The following is a 21539-nucleotide window of genomic DNA, read 5'->3' on the forward strand; positions in this document are numbered from 1 at the left end:
GCGGTCAAGGTGGACCGCACATAGCTCCAAGGGAGGAGGGGAGCCTCTCTGGGTTTCAGGGGTCTTTTTTTTTTTTTTTTTTAAGCATATTGCAGCTGCAGTTTTGAAGTTTGCCGCCTCCTCCCCACCCCCCAGCCCGGCTTTTGGGGAGGGGCAGCACTCTTCCACACGGCTGCCAGGGCCTTTACTAGCTGGGTGGAGGGGGCTGCAGGGGTTGCCTGGTCTGGTGGCGACAGGGACTCGAAGGCACTGTTAAGTGGGAGGGCACCCTGAGGCTCGGCCTTCCAAGAGCTCTGAGGGCTAGGGAGAAGTTGGGGATACCTCTTGGTGCCCCATCCTGTTTTCCTGCCCTGCCACTTGGTGTTGGGTGACATTCTGCCTGTGCAGGGGTTTCACTGTCATGGAGCTGGCTGTGATGCTGTAAGGCAAATGGACTATTAAGGATGAGCTGGAAAAGATAGGCGAGAGAGCTGGAGCTTTTCCTTTTGTGGCAGTGTTAACCCCATCAAACCTGCTCCCTTGGCACACCTGTCCACCTGGGTCACCATCTGTGGGCGTGAGTAGGGCTGCTGGCTGACTAGCCCTGCCGGCCGGTGGGCCAAAGCTGGACCTGCCCAGGGCCTGCCAGGCCTGGAATGGGTGGACAGTAAAAGAGCAAAGCCGCACCTGGTGCCCCCTCAGGGGAAGATTAAGCAGGCCCGCCATGATGGTGCGCGGTGTTTTAGCCATAGTGTGCTCTGCTCTTGAGTTTGGGAGCTCTTGCTTTATGAGGTTTTTATTTTATAGTTTCGTGCCTCCTGGTCACCAGTTTGTTTTTCACAGCTGCTTGTGAGCAAGACAAAGATAACAGCATCTAAAAATACCCTGTGGCTGGAGATGCAGCTTAGCTTGACCCCACTATTACAAGGATGGGGTCTCCCTTCCCAGCTGCGTGAGGGTGAGCCACGCTGGGCCCCCAGACAGCCTGTGACCAGGTCCACACATCCTTCAGAGCAGTTCAGCCACCAGTCTCAGGACAGGGTGGGGATGCTAGGAAGCTGGTCTGTGTGAGAGAGCAGCAGCCCATCATCCATCCCTATGTGAGGTCCTAAGCAACTGGGCTGCAAGATTGGGGGATGGGAGTCCAGACAGAGACCCTTCCCCAGCCCCCAGCCATGGGTATCTGCAGCTTTACATTCCCTCTGAGTTCTGCCTAGCCATATGTGGGGCTTCCTCCTCTGTGCCTAGGGGCCAGCAGGCCACTCCCCCCAAAGGAGTTTGGCCTAGAATACAGAGGGACCAAAGGGTCCAGGTGGTGCTTAAATCATGCCAGCTTCCTGGGTGCAGATAGTAGCTGAGGTGCCGCTCTTTCTTTTCCAGATGGAAATCCCTGGACAGTTGAGTGAGGAATCTCTTCTTGGTAATTGAGAGGTACCCAGTCTGTCTGAAGGGGACCGCCCCCAGCTGATGGGGAAGGTACCACATGGAAGGGAGACAGGAAGGGACTGAGGACTTCTGTGATCCTAGTGGATGGTGGGAAGTTCACATCTCCTCCTGTGGGTTCTGGATCCCTTGAGCCTGCCAGGGCTTTCCTGTTATTTATTTTCAAAAGCCTTAATTTCCCCCATGTTCGCCTTTTCTTTGGCAGCAAAGATGGCAAAGTCCAGCTTGAAGAAAAAAGGACCCATCTGTTCTTGATCTGGTTGAATGATGAGAATTTTTTTTTTTTTTTTTGCAAAAATGCATTGGTAACGGCTGAAAAAATGTAAATGCCTAACTTTTTAACCGTGAAAAAAATAAACTAAAGAGTATGGGAATTTAGGAGGGAAGGTGTAAATTACCACCATCAGTTCCCTATTCAAGATGGAACCTACTGGGTGATTCTCTCCTCCTTTTCAAAGTGAATTTTGATTTTAAAATTTTACCTTTATTTTCTGTAGGTAGGTCAGAAATATAATCATTGGGACAGTATTAAGATAGAGTTTGATTTGGGAGAAGGAAGAGACCGGGAAACAAAGCACCTCTGATAAATCCTCTAATCATTCCTGATTAGTCTTCTATTAGAGGCTTGAGAATATTTGCTGGTTTATCTTTAAAATGTCCCTCATCTCTGTGTTCCCTACACAAGATGCAAGATTACTGATGATTCAATGTAGCCAAAAGGCCCAGTGGAACAGTAGCTAACTCTTTGGCACCCTGAGAAGAGCCCATGGGAGGGCCATGAGTTGGGATTCAGATTTCCTAAAGACTTCATTGTCTTGGCTCTACCTGTACAAATAAGATGTCAGTGATCTCTTGCACTTATACAGAAAAAGGCTGCTTCCTCTTGAAGCTCAGAACCTGAATCAGCAATTAACTAGAGACTCACACTGAGTGTATGGATTAGGGAATACTGTAACCAGTCAGTCCCAGATCTCAGGATGTTAACACAATGCAGTTTTTTTTTTAATCATATAAAGTCTAATCAACTTTTGGCTTGTGATGACAAGGAACCTGGTCTCATGCCCTCTTGCAGCTCTGCTATCCCCTAGGGCCTTGGAGTCCCTCCTGGGTTCCTTTGCATCTAGCCAGCAGAAGGGGAAAGAGAGAGCACAGCATGGAGGACTGGAAGTAGCACACCTCATCACCACCCACATTCCACTGGCCAGAACTCAATCACATGGCCACATCAAACTGCAAGGGAAGCTGGGAAATGTAGTCTGTGCCGCAGCAATAAGCTCTCTGGCATGGAAGATGCCCCTTTTTTTGCTCTACTTTGGGATTGGATTTGGCTCTGGGCAAGTCACGTGGCCAAATACATATCTCCATCTTTAAAACGGTGGTAATTCCACTTGCCCTTTCCTGTCTCAGGATTTGGAAAGGTATTGAGACATAGAAGGTTCCTAGAGGGACCATCTGGTCTAGCCTCTTTAGGCAAGGTCATTGTATTATCCCCCATGTTATAGATCACTTGCCCAATGTGACACAGCTAGTTTATGGCAGGGCTGCAATTAGAATGTAGGTCTCCATCTCTTGGCTCAGTGCTCCTTCTGCCATGCTCTGTTCACTCTGCCCTCTTATGAAAACAGTTATATAGGATATAGTTTCAGAAAGCTGATATAGTCCCTAGATAGCCTTCATCTTGTATAGTCACTAAAAACGGGTATTTGTAGTACTTAAAGTCCATGTGAGTTTTGTTGTTGTTGTTGTTGTTGTTGTTGTTTTTTACTGTAGAACCACTTACAGTTAGGCTCAGAAGAGCCAGGCACTGGTCTATGCCCTGTACATATATTATTAACTCATTTAATCCTCACAATAACCCTGCGAGTGAGGGACTATTATTATCCCAACTTTATAGATAAGGATGCTGAGGCACAGAGAAGTTAAGTAAGTTGCCCAGGGTTTTACAGCTAACAAGTGACAGATCTGGGATTTGATCCCAGGTGATCTGGCTCCAGAATCCAGCCCTGGATCATCTTGCTACACTCCATCTCTGACCTGGTGGGCTCCGTGTCCAGCCCTCTCTAGCGTGTCCAATCAACACAGACCCTGAATCTCAAGATTTAATATTCTGAGTTTCTTCTCTTAGTGAATGACCTTGGAGGTCCATGACAGGGAGCCATTTGTAAATTTACTGAGGCATGAATTTGAGCCCCCAGCATATGAAAATGATACACAGGATTAAGCTACATAGCTAGTGAGAGAGCCCAATCCCTGACCTCCGGCTCCGACAGCGTAGTGAGGATTTTTTTTTTCCTTAAAAATTTTTTGGTCTATTCATCACTGGGTAGGCGGTAACTATTATGAAGTAATAAAAATGTTTGTTTCCTTGTGAAAAGCGGCCATCAAATGAGGAAGGACTCTTCAGTCCAACCTTAAAAGGCAGTTGACTTGATAGGGGTGGGGCGAGGCCAGCATAGCCATTTGACTCTTGAGGTAATTGCTAGTTGGGGTTGTTTTGTCTATCTATTGTTGTGTAAGAATCCTCCCCAAAACTTAATGGCTTAAGAAACAACAGCCAGTCGGTTGGTCCAAGATTCTGCAGTGTCGGACACGCTCACTGGGCAGTTCTTCTGATAGTCTTGCCGGTGGCCAGTCAGTTGGTATGTCGTCACCTGGGGGCTAGGCTCCGCTGGGATGCTGGGTTGGCTGTGCTTCTCTCTCTTTCTGTGCAGTAGTCTCAGGGCCTGTCCAAGTGGCCTTGCCAGCAGGGTAGCTGGACTTCTTACCTAGTGGCTTAGGGTCCCCAAGAGTGCAAAGGCAGAAGCTTCCAGGCCGTCTCAAGGCTGGGCCTGTGACTTGTTTTACCAACAGGATGACACAAGTCACAGGACCAGCCCAGACTCCAGGGCAGGGAATTAACCAAGGGTGTGAATACCAGGAGGGGTGGAAACAGACTACCTACCACAGTGGTGAACTCTGAAGCTTCTGTATTTACAGATTTGAGCATTCCCAAAGGTCTCAGGAGAAGTTGATTGTACATTAAAATGTAGGTTAAATACATCTATTACTTTTACTCCAATGGAGAAAGACAGTTATATATGCCTGCTTCTTTCTTCATCCCCAAACTAATGAACCACTTATGACCATGAAAGCAGTGAGGCTGCAGATGTGACTGCCCAAAAGGAAAGGGAACTGAAGTGTGTGACTTCTGTTCTCTTGTCCCTCGCAGACTGTGTCTCAGAGGTATTGATTTTTTTAAAAAGTATCAGTACCCACCCTCAAGTCAGGAGCATGCCAATTGGATCAGGGGACAAGACTATTTCTGATCTCCACCTCCTCTTTCCCAGCAAGTCACACATTCTGAGGTGACTTAGCATGCACAACAGGATGGAGAGCTGCTCTCCTGTAGAAATGGGCTAGTGGGTTCAATCTGTCAGGGTTCCATTTCGGATCATCTTCCCCAGGCCCTTGAGTCACTATAGCCAATGGGGGTGCAGTGGCTACTTTGATGCACCACCTATATCCCCCTTCCTCATCAGGACTCAAGCACTTGTTCCCCAAGCACTCATTCGTCAGAGCTGGGCACTGGTGGCTGACGCCTCACAGCCAAGTCCCTCTTTGGGAATTGTCCTTGAAGAGAGCCACCTTGCCCAAGGTCACAGCCCTTCCCAGGTCAGCGCACATCCAATGACTGGTCACGCTGCCTCAATTCAGGACAATTCTGCAGAGCTATCCCAGCTCCAGAGCTCCCCCATGGGGCTGGCTGATCCTCTGTTGTGACTGTATCACAGCCCAACTTCTCTCTCTGCCCCAGTCCTGCTTAATTCCCTCCATAGGTCTTGACCTGAAGAGCATTTGCTACTAAGCTTCCCACACACCAATGTCTATCTCAAAGTCTGCTTCCAGGAAACCTGACCCAAGATAGGAGGCTTGTAGACCAGGTTACTTCCTGCTACGGACTGGGCCACTGTGAGCACACACAGAAGCAGGACACACAGCATGGGCCTTCCCCAAACTCTTCCAGTTGGGAAGAGATGACAAGTACTTAAGCAACAATATGAGAAAATGAGCAAACATAATGTAATGTAATGTAGGTCTGGTGCCTCAATGATTTCTTCCCCTCCTTGCTCTACCCCTCACAACTTCCCCCAAAGTTATGTTTTTTAGGGAATGGGTGATTCATGACATTGATTATATGGTTAACAATTGTGCCTAAGCGCTCTCCCACCTGATTATTTCTTCCTTTGGGCATGGCACTGGCAATCAAAATTTATCTTTCAAATTAAGGCTATAATTATATTTTGATAAAGATCTAGCAATTCAATGAGAATGAAATTCTGAGGGTTGCCAGGATACGGATGACTCTGGGTTATGGAGAAGGGTTTGCATGCAGAATACTAATAGGTGGTTCAGCACTCTTATCTAGACCTTTCCAATAGCGTCTGATAATGTAGGCCCGTCAAGTACTGTTTCTCTGCTATTATTCTAGGAGGATAAAAGTGATGAAAGATATAAGCAGGGCTTTATGAATGAAAAGGTGATTCATCAGATGTCTTTTGGTCTATCGCACTAGAGTTAAGAAACAGAGTAATAATTATGTGGTGTTACCTCAAAAGGAGGTAGGAGACAAAAGCTTTCTCTTATTTCCTTGCCTCTTTTATTGTAAATAAAAGCAAGATGTCTTAGACGTTGGGTTATTGTTATGTGTTGGGAGATAGGGACCTGTGTTTGCAATGGTGTTGACTCCCGGAAAAATGGAAACAGTGGAATTATGTATGGTGTCATATTCTAGTTTTCCTTTACCTTTTGTTTCTCTTTTACACTGTCTGATTATTACTCATTCATTGATTCGACAAATATGGAGTCCCAAGTATCGTGCGGGTCCTGCCGAGGGATCTAAGGAAATTTAAAATGGATAACTGCGTGTGAAAATAATAACAGTACATTACAGTAGCACCCAACATGGTTTTTTGGGGTGGTGGAAGGGGTAATTTTAAAATTGAGATATAGTTTAACATACAGTTAAGTTGTGTACACATTTTAAGTGTTGAGTTCAATGAGCTCTGACATAAACGTTTGTGCAACCACCTCCCAAAATAATATACAGTACATTTCCATCACCCCCCCAAATTTTAGTACCCCTTTCCAATCTTCCACCCACTTTGTCAACCATTATTATGATTTCTGTCACATAGATTAGATTTGCCCGTTCAAGCACTACATATAAATTGAATCATACAGTGTGATTTTAAAAAAATATCTGGCCTCTTTCATTCAGCATAATACTTTTTGAAATTTACTCATACTGTTTTATGTATCAGTAGTTCATTCCTTTTTACTGCTGAGCAATAATCCATTGTAAGAATACACCACAGTTTACCTATTTAGTTGAGCTGTATCCAGTTTGGGGCCATCATGAATAAAGCTGCTAAGAATACTTTTGTACAAGTCTTTTTGTAGATTTACATTTTCATTTCTCTTGGGTAAATACCTAGGAGGGAAAATGCTTAGTCATAGGTTAAGTGTATGTTTAGTTTTATAAGAAACTGGCAGAGATTCTTCCAAAATGGTTGTACCATTTTACACTCCCACCAGCAATGTATCAGAGCTCTAGTTGCTCTGTATCCCCGCTAACACTTGGTACGTCAGTAGTCATTACAGTGGATATGAAATGGTATCTCATTGTGGTTTTAATTTGAATTTCTCTGCTGACAAATAATGTTGAATATCTTTTCATGAGCTTACTAGACATTCATATATCTATCTTCTCTTCTGAAATGTCATTATGCCTTTTCCTCATTTTTAATTGGGTTCTTTGTTTTTTTATTATTGATTTGTAGTAGCTCTTTATATACTCTGAATGAAAGTTCTTTGTCAAATATATGGATTGCAAATATTTATTCCCAGCCTGTGCCTTGCCAATTTATTTCTAAATGGTATTCTTTTGCTGAGCAGACATTTTTAAAATTTTGACAAAGTCCAGTTCATCAGTATTCTCTTGTGTGGCTAGTCCCTTTGAACGCTGTCAGAGAAATCTGCTTCCCTTAAGTTCATGAAGATTTTGTCATGCATTCTGTTCCAGAGATTTTATAGTTCTAGCTTTTGTGTTTAGGTCTGTGATCTTTATGTAACTACTTCTTGTGTATGGAGTGAAGTAGGGGGTCAAAATAAATTTTTTTCCCATATGTATATTCAGTTGTTCCAGAACCATTTGTAAAACAAACAAACAAAAAAAGAAAAACCTTTCTTTTCCCCCACTGAATTGATTTAACGCCTTTTTCGAAAAATCAATCAACTGTATGTGTGTGGGTCTATTTCCGGACCCTTTGTTCTGCCCCATTGATCTATATGTCTGCTCTCTTGCCAAAACCACCCTGTCTTGATCTCTGTAGATTTATACTAAGTCTTGAAATCGGGTAGCATAAATCCTCCCAATTTGTTCTTCTCTTTCAAGATTTTAGCTATTCTAGAACCTATGCATTTTCACATACATCTCAGAATCAGCCTGTCAATTTCTTTAAAAAATGCTGGGATTTTGATTGGCCATTGATTTGAATCGATAGATGAATCTGGGGAGAATAGACATCTTTAACAATGTTGTGTCTTCTAATCCCTGAATATAGTATAGCTTTTGATCACATAGGCCTTCTACAATTTCTCTTAGGAATGTTTTGCAGTTTTTAGGGTAGAGGACACGCAATCTTTTGTTAGACTTATATATTTGATAATATTGTAAATGGTATTCCTTTTTATTTAATTCTCCAAGTTTTAATTACTAGTATATATAGAGAGAGAGAAATACAATTGATTTTTTTATATATTGACCGTATATCCAGTGACTTTTCTAATTTTACTCTTTTAGTTCTAGCAGTTTTTGTAGATTTCATAGGGTTTTAAACCTACACAATCATTTTGCTGATGATGACAGTATTTGCTACTTCCCTTCGTATCTTTGTGTCTTATTATACTGGTGAAAGTAGATGTTTTGATTTCTTCCCAATCTTAGAGAAAGCAGCCAATGTTTAACCATTAAATATGATGTTAGCTATAGGTTTTTTTGGAAGTGTCTTTCATCAGGTTTTGGTGTCAAGGTTATACAAGCTTCATACAATGTATTGGGAAATGTTCTCCTCTATTTTCTGAAAGAATTTTTGTAAATCGGATTATTTCTTCCTAAAATGTTTTATGGAATTCACTGGTGAAGCCATCTGGGCCTGGAATTTCCTTTGTGGGAAAGGTTTTGATTAAGAATTCAATTTCTTTAGGACATACAGGACTATTTCTCTTTTCTCTGTCTCTTGCTAGTTTTTTTTCCAAGGAATTGTCCATTTCATCTAAGTTGCTGAATATATTAATACTATAGACTGGGGTAGACAGAAAGACCAAAGATATCACTTGAGGTGGGACTCTGAAGAGAAGAAGGGACTTAGGCAGACAAGGAGGGGAGTTCTGAGGAAACAGTGGTGTGAGAAAAGACATGGGAGTGGGATCACCAATGCTGTGGGTTGTTGGACATGGATTATGCCAATCTGGTTGAAGGAGAAGAGGAAAATAATGTTAGAAAGATAGCTCAGAACTGGATCAATGCCAAATTAAGGAGTTTGGACCTTATGTGGGCAATGAAAGAAAGACCCCTGAATGATTTTCAGACGGGGGCATGACCTATAGAAATGGCACTTCAGGAAGATGGATTTGGAATGATGGGCTGGTAGGAAGGAGAGAGTGGTGGTAAATGCAGTTTGTATTTTTTTTTTTTTTTAGAACTGGCACAGTATGCAGGGGTGAGCACTGTCTAGAAAAAAGGATAAAGAATGAAACTAGAAAGAGTATAGTTGAAGTTTTCTAAAGGTAAAGGCCTCTGAATATTTATTTCTCTGCACATAACACAATGTTATGCACCCTGTACACACTTATCACACTGTATTATTATTGTCTCTGCTCCCATATCCATCTCCATCTCCTCACCTAGATATCCACCTCTTCTCCAGGGGAAGAACCCAAGGTTTATTCATGCTAAAGTACTAGTGTCTAGCCATGTAGTAGGCACTTAATTAATATCAAGTGAATGAATGACATCTGAAAGTACGAGTGAGTGAATGAATGAATGAATAGGCAGAATAAAAGAAAATGTATTAGTCAGGATAGGCTACACTATGCTATGCTAACAGATAAACCAACAAAGCTCAGTGCTTTAATACAATAATAGTTCTCTTTCTTCCTCACACAAAGTCTGATGTAAGCCTAGAATGTGTAGTTCCCAAGCAGTGGAGGAAAAGAGAGAAGCAAGGCTCCTGGGAGGTTTTATAAGGACCAAGCCTTGAAGTGGTGTACATTAATTCTGCCTGTGTCCCACTGGCTAGTAGCTGACACTCTGTCATTTGGCCTCAGTCTGACTACATAGGAAGCTGAAAATGTAGATGTACACATAGACATTTGGTAAGCACTAAGGACAAGAAAGGGGTAAAACGGAGCCCTAAAAACTATCTGTGATCGCTTCCAGCCTGAGAGAAACCTAAATCCTAGAGACGCTAAGGGACTTCCTGGGGACCACCCACACAGACCACAGACCAGTTCTGCCTACCTTTCAGGCCTTAATAGTTATCACCTCAGGGCTCGCTTATTGCTAACCAATTTTTAGATGCCAACTCCTCCAGAAGGAACTCTGAGCCAAATGAAGCACTAATAGACTCCGATGTCGGTTACCTGGTAGCTCCAGCCAGAAGCACAAATGGAGAGAGTCACAATGTGGGTCAGGGCAGGAAGTTTTGATGATGAACCTCCCAGGAGGCAGCAAAGCAGTCCTGCTCCGGGAGGCATCTGTGCTAAGCTCATGCCAGCTGCCTAAAAAGAACTCCACATCCCCTGTGATCTGGAGTCTCCTATTCAGGATCAAAGTAACTGCCTTGGCAGGGCCCAGAATGCATGGTGAGGGCACTGTGGCCACGGGAATCGCTGCTGCGGTGTGTCCTGTGTAGCCAGAGGCATGAGGGGAGCGCCTCATCTGCCGTAGGAGGGAAGGTTGCCTCCCTGGGCTGGGCTGTAGTTACTGTTTGGTTTTCAGAGTTGGTGTGAGGGTCAGAGATGATGAAGGTTAAACAAATGGCCCGAAGTTCGGCACATAATGGGTTCTCAGGAGAAGGTGTCCTTGACAATGATGATGGCGATGGAGCAGGAGAAAATGATCTGTCTCCCATCTTTTAAAAAAGTTTGGGGGAGGGGGGCGCCACTGCAGGGAGCCTGCTGCTTTTCCCCTGGAGGCTGCCTCCCTAAGCAGGGCTGTGGACAGTCCAGCTTCCCTGCCCCAATCAGTGGTAGACGCATTTTATTTAAATGGCAGAACTCTCAGAAAAAGAGCCATCAGAGAAATGAGAAGTGAACCAATTGGAGGAAGTAGTGAAAGAAAGGATTAAAGGAGATATCGTAACTATGAGATGAGGAAAGTGAGAAAGACGTTCTCTAATACTTCTTGCTTACCCTGCTTGTGGGCCAAGCATTGTCCCATGGCCAGAAAAATAACTGCCCCCAGGCAGAGGGCCTCAGGGGCTCACGGGAAGCGGCCTCCGCGTGCCCAGGTGAATGCCGCGGGGATGCTGGCAAGGCACCGAGCTCGTCTGCTACACCACTCTTCAGTCCTTTACCCCACTTCTTTGCTTCCTCACAGAACATATACCACCTGATATCGTAGCTATGTGTTTATTTGTTCCCTGTCTCCTACTAGACAGCAAGCTCCAGGAGGACAGGGACTTCATACCTCAGCCCCTCAGGCAGGGACAGCACTCAGTGGATGCACAGTAATTATTTGTTGAATGAATATTCAGAGAAAGATGGCAAGTTGTTGTCGACATCACGATTATCCTCCGCACGTGAAAGTGGGAGAAGCAGGCCTGAAATAAGTTGTAGGAACAAAGGTGAACATTACTCAATGGCGGGCCATGCAGGTGCCTGACTAATATCTGTTGCGTGAGCATTGTTGTTGTGTGTGTGTGTTAATGGATAAAGAAAGAGTGAAGATCAGAGAATGACAAGTCATTCCTTTCTTGGTTTGATTTTTCTCAGTACTCAATGATTTCATTCTTGTCACGGCCATAATAGCTATTACTTTGGCCCTGTGCACCAAATGGGAAAAAAACAAAAAAACAAAAACAAAAAAACACCACCACCAGGACTTTCTTTACAGGCTGAAAAATGTAACATATCCAAAAAGGGCAGGCTAGTCTTGGTCTGTTAGAGACCCAGGCCCTCGCCCAGGACAAAAGGGAAAGGGGTGTGAAGGGGACAGAGAAAGGAAGTGGAGTAAGAGAGTGATGGAGACATGCAGTCCAGGGAAGCAGGAGGCGAAGGGAGGGCCTAATGGTCTGTGAGTCCTAGCTAACAAGTAAACATTCAACTAGGATTTTCTTAATTGTTGAGATGAGCCTTTTGGGGTCTATCCAAATAAATACAAAAGCTCAAGTCCATACTTGTTACTAGAAAGGCCCTGACAGTCCTACAGTTCAGACCCTGAACGGTCTGCTCCGGGCCACTGGCTTGAATGCACCCCAGGAGAAGGGAACTTCTGGAGTCTGCTACCCCTGAAAAGGCAGTTTGCCTGGAAAGTCCCAGTAGATCCTGCTTTCTGTGGGTTTGCAGAAAACCCTACCACACAGGACACTGGTATTTCTGGAATGGGCTTTAGCCAGTAGCCAATATCTAAAGAAGACCTGGGAGGGCACACTGGTAAGCTGACACAGTGGTGAGAGAGATGGGAATCTGGACACCTCTGCATGTCACTTGTCCCAGGTGGCTATTGTTCTGGAAAGAACAAACCTTTACGCGTGGATAAAAGGTAAATAAATGTTGTGCTCACCGGAGCTATTGCTTTGACAGCCTTTAAAAGCAAGTTTTTTTAAAAAAAAGAGAACATTGGCTGAACCTCATTCTTAACTAAAATGAGATCGCCACGTTTTGTTTAAGTACTACTTGCCTTCTCTCCACTATCTTCACCTCTTCATGTAAACATCCTTGCCCTAATATCTAATTAATTCCCTGCAGAAATGACAGAAGGGGGCCCCATGACAGCCCACTAAAAGGGGTCTGTCCCATGTCTACACAGGACTGAATCTATACCTTTGATTGAATTCACTGGCAACTTTCGGGAAACAGCCAGTTTAGAAGGTGGTCTATGGCTTGGGTAAGTGTAATGAAATAATAAATGCTTCTCATTTATTACTGGGAAAAGAAACGGACTAGCCAGCTGTTTTTTCAGTGGGTGAAATTCTGTCAAAAATGCCTCTTTCTGAGGTTGATCTGTTGTTAGATCAAGCAAGGTGAACTATGTGCGACTTGGACCATTGCTTGGGCTCAAAACAGGTCTCGGAGCTGGTGTCACTGACTCATGCCATTTGGTTTGCAGGTTAGTGGCATCTGTGTTTTAACCTCAATTCCTACTGCTGCATGGGTCTGAGGCTGTAAAAGAAAAACAACAATAAAATAATTTCTTTACTCTTCAAGGTTATAGTATAAGCCTGTTCTTTTCCTGATCTTGCTCTTTTGCCATATCAGTCTGGCCTTGGTGTCTCTGACCAGTGAAGCTCTGCTTTGTGACACTCAAAGAAAGTTGCTATCTATCTGGAGCAGGAGGGCAGTGTGAAGGCGAGAGCCTGTGTGGGGCTGGGCGACTTGCTCTGAGGGCACTGAGAAGGCATTGCCTTTCTCTCCAAGGCCAATACCCAGCTGCGCGTGCATTGCCTGGGTATTGGCCTTGGAGAGAAATCGAGCCCAGTATTTTGGCTAAGTGGGTGCTTGCAGCTTTCACTGGGTAGGTGACTTAGGGAGGTGTGTGTCAGGATAAAGAATGACTCTGCCTGTAGACAACTCCCAGAGATAATTTGGAGGTAGAGTTTGGGAAGAAAGAACAAAGGTGGGGAAAAGCCAGCACTTAGCAAAGCAGCAGGAAAGCAGATTCCTACTTAGTGTGCCCTCCCGCACAATCCTCATTTCTGTGGACGCCCCAGAGCGACTCGGAATTCAGCCTGACTTCTATGCATTTGGTTTTCACGGAAAAGCTTTTGTTAATGCTGACTGTAAATTGACGGGGTGGCTTTAAAGATGCTTCTTGAAGAACAAAAACTTGTGCAGATTATTTCCATAGCACATCAGTGTGTTTAACAACATTAAATAACCCTATTCCCTATTCGTTCCTTCAGCAAGCATTTACTGAGCACCTACTGTGTGCCTGACTGTGCCTCGTGCTGAGATACAGACAAGAAATACTCTTTGTCCTGAAAAAGTAAACAGTCTGACAGGGAAATAAGCAGCTACAACTGTATAAGCAGTACTGTCATACTGACCCAGGCCCCACCAATTCGGAAATGATCATAATTTGGGGAAGGATTGTATTTGTGGTAGTCTAGAAAACGTGTCTTCTAAGCCCACTAAAAGAGAAAACGTCGATCATTCCCCTACCTAAAAGTACAAATGACTCAAAGGGCCATAAAAGCATCCACTGACATGATACAGCAGTGAAAGCGGAATCCCTCGTTAATGAGCAGGTAAGATATCAAAGCACTCACCTCAGAAGGGCAGGCCTCTGACTGCACTGTTGCCATCTGAGTTGAGGGGGTGCGACCTACAGAAAGAAAAAGTGAACTAAGAGTACAAAGGTAAACAGTAATACGATAAGACCATGTCCTAGGCTGAGAATGGGTCAAATGAATAGCCATGGCAATGACACAGTGACTTCAGTGAATTAGTGTAATGTGAGCTGTCAAAACAAATAACCCCCAGTATTTCACTGGCTTAATAAAATTCAGGTTTATTCTTCGCTTGCATAATGTCCAAAATGGGTTTTTCTTCACTGGTGGGTAGCTGCTCTCCTAGCCGGAGCTCAAGGATCCAGGCTCTTTTTTATCTTGTGAAACTACCATCTTCAGTATATGGCTTCTAAGTCTCAAGAACATGAAGGAAAACATGTGGGAGATTTTTATGAGCTATGCTGGAAGTGGTGCAGATCACTTCTGCTCACATGCTACTGCTAGACCTCAACACATGGCTACACCCAACTGTAAGGGAGGCTGGGAAACGTAGTCCAGCTGTGTGCCGAAAAAGAGGAAATGACTTTGGTAACTAGCTAGGCCAGACTGCCACACTCAACTAGAGGAAGAGGTCATTCCTCTAGAGGTCAGCGCCATATGGACAGGTACCCTCTCTCTCTCCCTTACTTTGGTATCTCTGATGCCTAGTTGAGAATCTCAGGCCTTCCTGGTCATCTACTGTCATTTACTCCATGCCACGCCTCCCAGTAGCCTTGCTCTCTCTCACCCCCCTGCTTTATTTCATCAGAGTGCCTATTATTACCTGATTACATCCTTCCTTATCAGTCAATTTTTACTTCCTAGCCTTCCTCCTTCCTGGATGTGACCTCCATGAGGGCAAGGACTGTGTCTGTCATGTCTATCAATCACTGGCAGTGCCCGGCACAGTGCCTGGCACATGGGACGTCCTTAATCACTCATTGCTCAATAAACGAATGAACCTATTGGGCCCTGGGGTCCATGAATCTTGAATGGATTCATGGAGAAGGTACAACTTGAGCTGGACATTGAGTAGAATTTATCTGGGAGGAAAGAGATCAGGAAAAGAAAGACGGTAGATTAAAGGAGAGAGAAAGGGCCACAAAGATGTATAGCTTGAACCATTTATGGAGTTGAATCGCATCCATTCAACCAAAATACTTGAGCTCCTATAACATACAGGTCCATATTCTAGACCGTTGCTTAGCTGGAAGATGCAAAAAATAAACAAGGAAGCCCATCTCTATCCTTAAACAAACAGCTTGTCTTGAGCTCTGCTTTGGGGCACCTAAGACACTCCCCGTTATATAGCAGGTTCCTCAACCCGGCCAGCAGGGGTCTCCACTGAATGACTTCAGTCTTCCTTTCCAGGATGACCGTGGCCTTCCCACACAGATATCTGCTCCTGTGTCGGGCAGTGGTGTGGGTTAGAAAGCAGGGTAGCAAGGTAGAAAGTGGTGTGGGGCTTTGGACTCAGATGTACTCACTTTGAGGTCCTGGCTCTACCATTTATGATCTTTGGGGCCTTGGGCAATTTTTCTTAACCTCTCTATGCCTATTCAGCAAATTAGAGATAATCAAATGTGTTTCCTGGGTTTACTGTGGGAACCAAATGATATTATCCAGAGCCTACCTCAGGGTCTAGTCCATGCACATCATGCTCACTAAGTAGTGTTGTCTTCCTTCTTGGCAGCCCCTAACCTGCCCCCTTTGCTTCACACAATCCCTGGTCCAGCGGCAGTAAACTCCTCCTGGGACCTGCACTGACACTCTTTCCAACCTTCATATTGGGTTGCCTCATAGGAAATTGCCAATATTCAGACGTTTCTTACCTCAAAATGGAAATTTCATACGGTTCTCTTCCAGCGTTTTCCAACCTCCCTGCTAATTCTATCCATCAACTCTGCTTCCACTTCAAGACTACCTCTTCCCTGTACCCCTTCCCGAACCAGAGAGCGTTTCTCTTAGACCTGTATGGCACTCTGTACCTTTCTCAGGGGGCACACTTGATCCCATTGGGCTCATCATCTAATCTGTCTAATGTGGCTACCAGGTTAGAAATTCCTCAGGGCACTGATGGCATCTCCTTCTCTTTAAAATACATCTGCACAGTATGTACCTTGAACTTAATAAGAGGTTACACATTCCATTTCCCAGACCCAAGTGTGATTAGACAGGGACTCCGGTATGCTCGGCGGGACTGGGGTCAAGATCTACTGGTGAGCCTCTGAACTGTGCCAGCCAGCACTGGGGCCCAAGTCCCTTGTCCTCTAATGCGACCCTCTAGAACCAGTTGCCTGCTATAACTTTTTTCTCTCTTTTCCTCTCACTCTACCTGCCTCCTTAGCAAATCAACCTGAGAAGAGAAACATGACAAATGCCTTAAACCTGGGAGGGAGAAGTAGGGTGTCATTTATCTATTTTGAAAGATTGTTGAGTTCTTGGATTCTCATTTGCTTATCTAAGAGCTATACAGTTGAACCATATGAAATCAACAATATTTCTAACTATTTTGACCTACAAAAATATCCATTTCATATGGTACAGCCTAGTGTCTTGGTATTTGGGCTCATTTACAGACATTCATAGGTGAAGTAGTCTGATCCCTGTGTGTGGTCCACTCACCCACATCCTTAGAGAGATTCCCTAGACAGGTTACTCAGCTCCTGACGGGCCCACGGCCTTCAGCAGATTCTGCCATTGCTTATGGAGTTTCCATCAGAGGCTCTGGATTCAAAAATGGCTAGTTCATTTCCCTTTTCCCTGCAGGTACCAACATATGTGTTTGATCTCTGGGCTAAATGTCAAGACCTCCAGGCTTGAGTTTTCAAGTCTTCTGGAGATTAAAGGCTCTCCTCATCACCACGTGGACTTCTCTGTGCTGTTACTCAACAAAGCCAGTCCAGCTCCTCCGAGGGCCAGTGGCAGAACACCCCAGAGACAAGGAGGGAAGGGAAGGAACTCCTAGTTTTCTAAATATGGCAACACATGGGGCAGATGAGCGTGAAGGGCAAGAAGGCTTGTATGTTTTTCTCCAATAAGCTGTAAATTAAAAATGCAGAAGCTTTAGACGGATTTTAGTTATTTACGAACTAGATCCGCCTGAATGGGGCAGTCAGGAGCCTCTCGTTTTTCTCATTTCATGCACCCAAAGGAATATACAGAACCTTAACAATTATTGTATTCAACACCTTCAATCATTTCATGTGACTTTTAAACAAAGTATTTCTTACTGTCCATCTCTAGTAGAAAATATCCTAAAGACAAAAAGCAAAACAAAAAGGTATCTAAAACTGAATTCAGTTGTCTTATTGTAGTCATTTTGAGACTACTCAAGTAAGAAATTATGCCACTGTCGTTAAGAATCAAGATTTTCAGCATAAAAGAGATCAATTATAAAATCAAGAAAGTTAAATTGAAACCCGTAATCTTAGATTTGAATTGGAAATAGCGGTTTCAACTCATGATTTATCTTCACCTTCTAAAATTTACATATTTTCTAGTCTTGTCTATCGAAGAAGCTTAGAGTCAATGACAACCCAGCAACAATGAATACCCCTGGCATGCGGAATGTGGTCTCTAAAGCCTGTTCCCGCCGAGAAGAGCCAGGACTTCTTGGAGAAAGGGCTGATTCCAGGTCTGGGGCAGCAAATATGCAAGAGGAACCTGGGCTACCATATCATGCCTAAAACTCCAGAGGAGGAAAGAGACTGTAGGAGGTCCAGTGACCTGCTCAATGCCACACAGCAGGCAGGACCCTGGGCATAGCCAGGGCACCTAGTCCATGCCTCTCCAGAAGGCAGCCTCCCCTCAGCCAGGCCTCCAGGCCATGGCCCTCCCAGCTAATGTTCCAACCAGGATCCAGAGTTGTCTGACCAGGGGTTTTTCACTGCCACTCTTGGGGGATTTTGACAACAAATCCATTTTAAGCTACTGTGGCATTGGAGAACTTTAAAAATTAGCCAGGTGAGCAATCAAGACATCCCAAATCTGAAATGCAAATGCTTGTTCTCTAAGGGTCACATTCCTAAAACCCCCAAGACTATTAGTGCTCTGTCCATATTCCCTTACCCTTATTAGTTTAGTGCACAGCAGCCTGACTTACAGCTCCCACGACCTGCATTCTTTCTCTGACTAAGGAGCCTGCTTTTCTAGAAGTACCAGGGAAATACTGTTCTGGCACCTAGGCAGCCTTCAACCAGTGATTGATAGGAAGTGGTAGACAAATATCCCAACTCCCTCGCCTCTAAGGGGTGTGTTCTGCACTAGCTCCCCGAAGGTGACCCAGCCCCAGTTACCCACCATGATAACATGCTCATACGTACACCCTTTATTGGTTTCCTTCCCTTCCCTTTCTCACTTCCCTCCTCCCCCTACTGGTAGCTTCTTAGTATCACCTCCTGAACCTTTGCCTCAATGCCTGTCCTGGGGAACCATTCTCTGAGCCTGTCTTCCCCGGGCAGATAGAGAAAGAGCCATTGTCCATGAAGAGTGGGCCTCCTTCAGTATTGCTGCAGACTCGGCTAGACTCAGGCTGAGTCAAAAGACAACACATCTTTTCTGACTCCAGATTCAATATATCACGTGTTAACTATGTGTGTCTTTTATAGAGAGCACACAACTCATTATAAACGTCTTGGCTTTGGGAGTGGAAAGGTCCTTGGAAAAGAATTCCTTCTGGCTTGCAGGCTCATGTATTTATTCCTTCTTTGTTGGCCCAATAAAGGGCATCACTTCTCTACCTATGAAGATACTAATTAGCAAGTAAGTAATCCTAAGTGCAGTGCAGTGGAGGTGGTATGTGGGACCTTTTGTAAGTATTTTTAAATTTTCCATCATTGCTGATGATCTCTAAGTAAATTTTAAGAGACTAACCTCTACCTAGGAGAAGAGATTTATTAGCATGTGTAACTGGGTGTCATGTGCTAATTACCTTACTGCTTCATGGTTTAACCAAGCCAAGGGCATCTGTCCAAGAGGACCAGAGAGTCTCTGTGCACCATAATGGAAACAGAAAGAACCCTTTCCTCTTATATCCAGTGGCTGTATGCAGTGTCTCCTGAATAGAAAGGTGATTTTCACATGCTTTTTCTGATCTGCCTCTCCCACTCCAGCTCCACTTTCTTCCCTGGAATGTCAAAGGTACCTGTGTTCATAACATCACATCTGTAGTTTGAGCAGGAATGAAGGGACTTTAAAACACTGTATTCATCTTTGTGGGTAGAGTGCCTTCCTTCCTCTCCATTTTCCTGCTTTCAAGGAACCAAGAATACCAAAAGCTGATACTCATGTCTTCCCTGTAACCAGCCTCACCTGGTTCTCTGCAAATAATGAAAATAGCTTTGTGACAATTCACCCTTTTCTGAATCTTTGAAGTATTCCTTAGCTATCCATCTGGCTCTCCTGAAAGATCAAATTCCTCATTTCTGATCGGTATTATCTTTTCTATACGTTAACTTGTTTGCAAACATGTAAAACTGCCAGTGTCTCTTTAAGGGGTGTGGGGCTGACGAGGCAAGGGTGGAGCCAGGCTCCCACTCTGATTTAAGCTCAGGCATGCAAGTCCTGAAAACTGGCACAAAGGTGTCATGACTTGGTGATGGACTGGTCATTTTCAGCCCAGGTTTGCTGGAAAGCAGGCGATTTACCACTATCTGAGAACATTATGGCCTCTCTGGTAAAGCTAACCTTGGGGTTGATCTAATTATTAGACTGCGCTATTGAGATGGTTTTTGTAGAGCAAAACAGTTGAATATCACTAATTTAATATTGTTCAATCTAATACCTACCTTGTTGCCTCAGTATCTATAACTAGTGCTACTCAATGTGCGGTCTGCTGACTGGGCGCGTCAGCATCCCCGGGAAACTTGGTCTTTGCTCCCTGGGCCGAAGCGTTTCTGGCATCCCAAAATTAAAATGGCTACTTTCTTAGATGACAGGTGAAAAGCGTGTGTTGTGAGTTTTGGGTTTTGTTTTCAGAAGGACAACCTGATAGATGTGATAGATAGCAAATAAGCACTGAGAGAGATGAAGGGCGCAGCGGCCAGGCTGAATGTTGCCAAGGGAAGTGCATGGACCCGGGGTCAGGAGACCTAAGCTTTGTTTTTGCCTCTGCCAAAAATCAACTCTGTGATCTTGGGTCATATCTTTGAACCTTGATTTCCTCCTCAGTACCTGAGAGGGGTGGCCTAAACAGTAGCTTTCAGTGTGTTGACTGCTGCCCAGAGCAAGAAATACATGTTTACATCACACCCCGGCATACACACATACAAATGCACACATATGTGACAGAACCAAGAGCGTCACGAAACAATACTACATGAGGTGCATTGTGGTATTTTCTATTCTACTCTCTTCTATTTCATTGTTTAAAAAACGCTAGTCTTGATCTGCTGAATGGATTTCACAATCCACTAAAGGGTCACGCCCTGTGGTTTGAAAAAACACAGAACGCCATAATTTCCGAGGTCTCTTCAGTAGTAGAATCCAATGACTCTGCTAGATGCCTAAAGGAATTTTCTGAAAACAATAGCTGAGCTGTGACAGATGGCTACGTGCTTACATTCTGGAGGAAGTGCATGGTGTAGAACATGGCAGCAGAATGACCCAAAGATAAACAAGAAAATTATAAACCGTTTCCAAGGAGAACATATAGTGCTGCAGCTCTGACAGTGACTCAGAGAATTAGGATCTCTAAGTCATTACACTGAATGCTGCCCAAGTCAACCAGTATCAGAGACCGGGGACATCCAACCTGTCAGAGAGGTCACAGGCTCCCTGGTTGTAGGCAGCTTTCTTTTCAGTTTCCAGATTGTAAGACAGACACCCCCCACCCCCCACCAAGAGTGATCTCTTAGTAGCCTCATTTTTGTTTACAAAAATGAAGACAGGAAAATAAAGAAAACAGGAAGTTGGAGAGCTCCAGACTTTCGTCTTTTGAACTCGGACCCCAATCCTGGCTTCTTCATCTTCTTCTGTTCCCACCGCAGGAAGGGGAACTAATATTTAGTAAGTAGGGACCTGTCAAGGACTTTATCATTTCCCTGGATCCTAAGAACCATTCTGTGAAGGCTCTAGGATCCCCACTTACAGAGGCCCAAAGATTTCAGTCACTTGTTCTGGATCCACTGCTGCTGTGCTGAATCCCCATCGTTCCATCCCAGAGCCCAGGGTCTTTCCCCCAGTGCATCCTGCCATAGCTTGAATACAGAGTCTTTCTTGGGGGGATGATGCAACCTCATTTAATTTTGGTGACTGGTAGAAAGCAGAGGCATAAACAGAGCAGACAGGACTCCGTCAGACAGCAGGAAGGCCAAACCCTGATTTGTAAAGATGGGGAACTTGAATCCTGGGAACGTTCAGTGACTTGCCCACGGGCACAGAACTGCAAGTAGAACCCAGGCTTCTGGTGATCTTTCCACAGGATGTCGAACATTGAAACAACAGCAGCAATAATTAAACAGTATTCCTAGTGTGAAGCATCATTTCGTTTTAGAAGTTAGTTAGAGAAATATTTATATGGGAAAAATCGTTCTGGCTCCTTTTCGTGCATAAATAAATACACAGCCACATTCTCCTATTCTGTGG

The 21539-nt window shown here is 44.4% G+C and overlaps 1 protein-coding gene and 1 long non-coding RNA gene across 9 annotated transcripts in view; one reads left to right on the plus strand and one right to left on the minus strand.

Moving 5' to 3' along the window:
- Window positions 1-21539, plus strand: part of NHS (NHS actin remodeling regulator) — a 339549-nt gene that overhangs the window by 255363 nt on the left and 62647 nt on the right. The window lies entirely within an intron of this gene.
- The window catches only part of LOC133082679 (uncharacterized), a 91850-nt gene that overhangs the window by 4299 nt on the left and 66012 nt on the right, over window positions 1-21539 (minus strand). Inside the window, exons 4-5 of one of the 2 annotated variants that reach the window (XR_009698972.1) lie at window positions 13953-14008; window positions 11218-11285 (exon numbers count right to left, since the gene is read on the minus strand). This is a non-coding gene — a long non-coding RNA (uncharacterized LOC133082679). Of the gene's footprint in view, window positions 1-11217; window positions 11286-13952; window positions 14009-21539 lie in introns of those variants that run through there. The other variant, XR_009698973.1, reaches the window with a different exon arrangement.

Source organism: Eubalaena glacialis, chromosome X (assembly GCF_028564815.1).
Source record: "Eubalaena glacialis isolate mEubGla1 chromosome X, mEubGla1.1.hap2.+ XY, whole genome shotgun sequence".
Lineage (NCBI taxonomy): Eukaryota > Metazoa > Chordata > Mammalia > Artiodactyla > Balaenidae > Eubalaena > Eubalaena glacialis.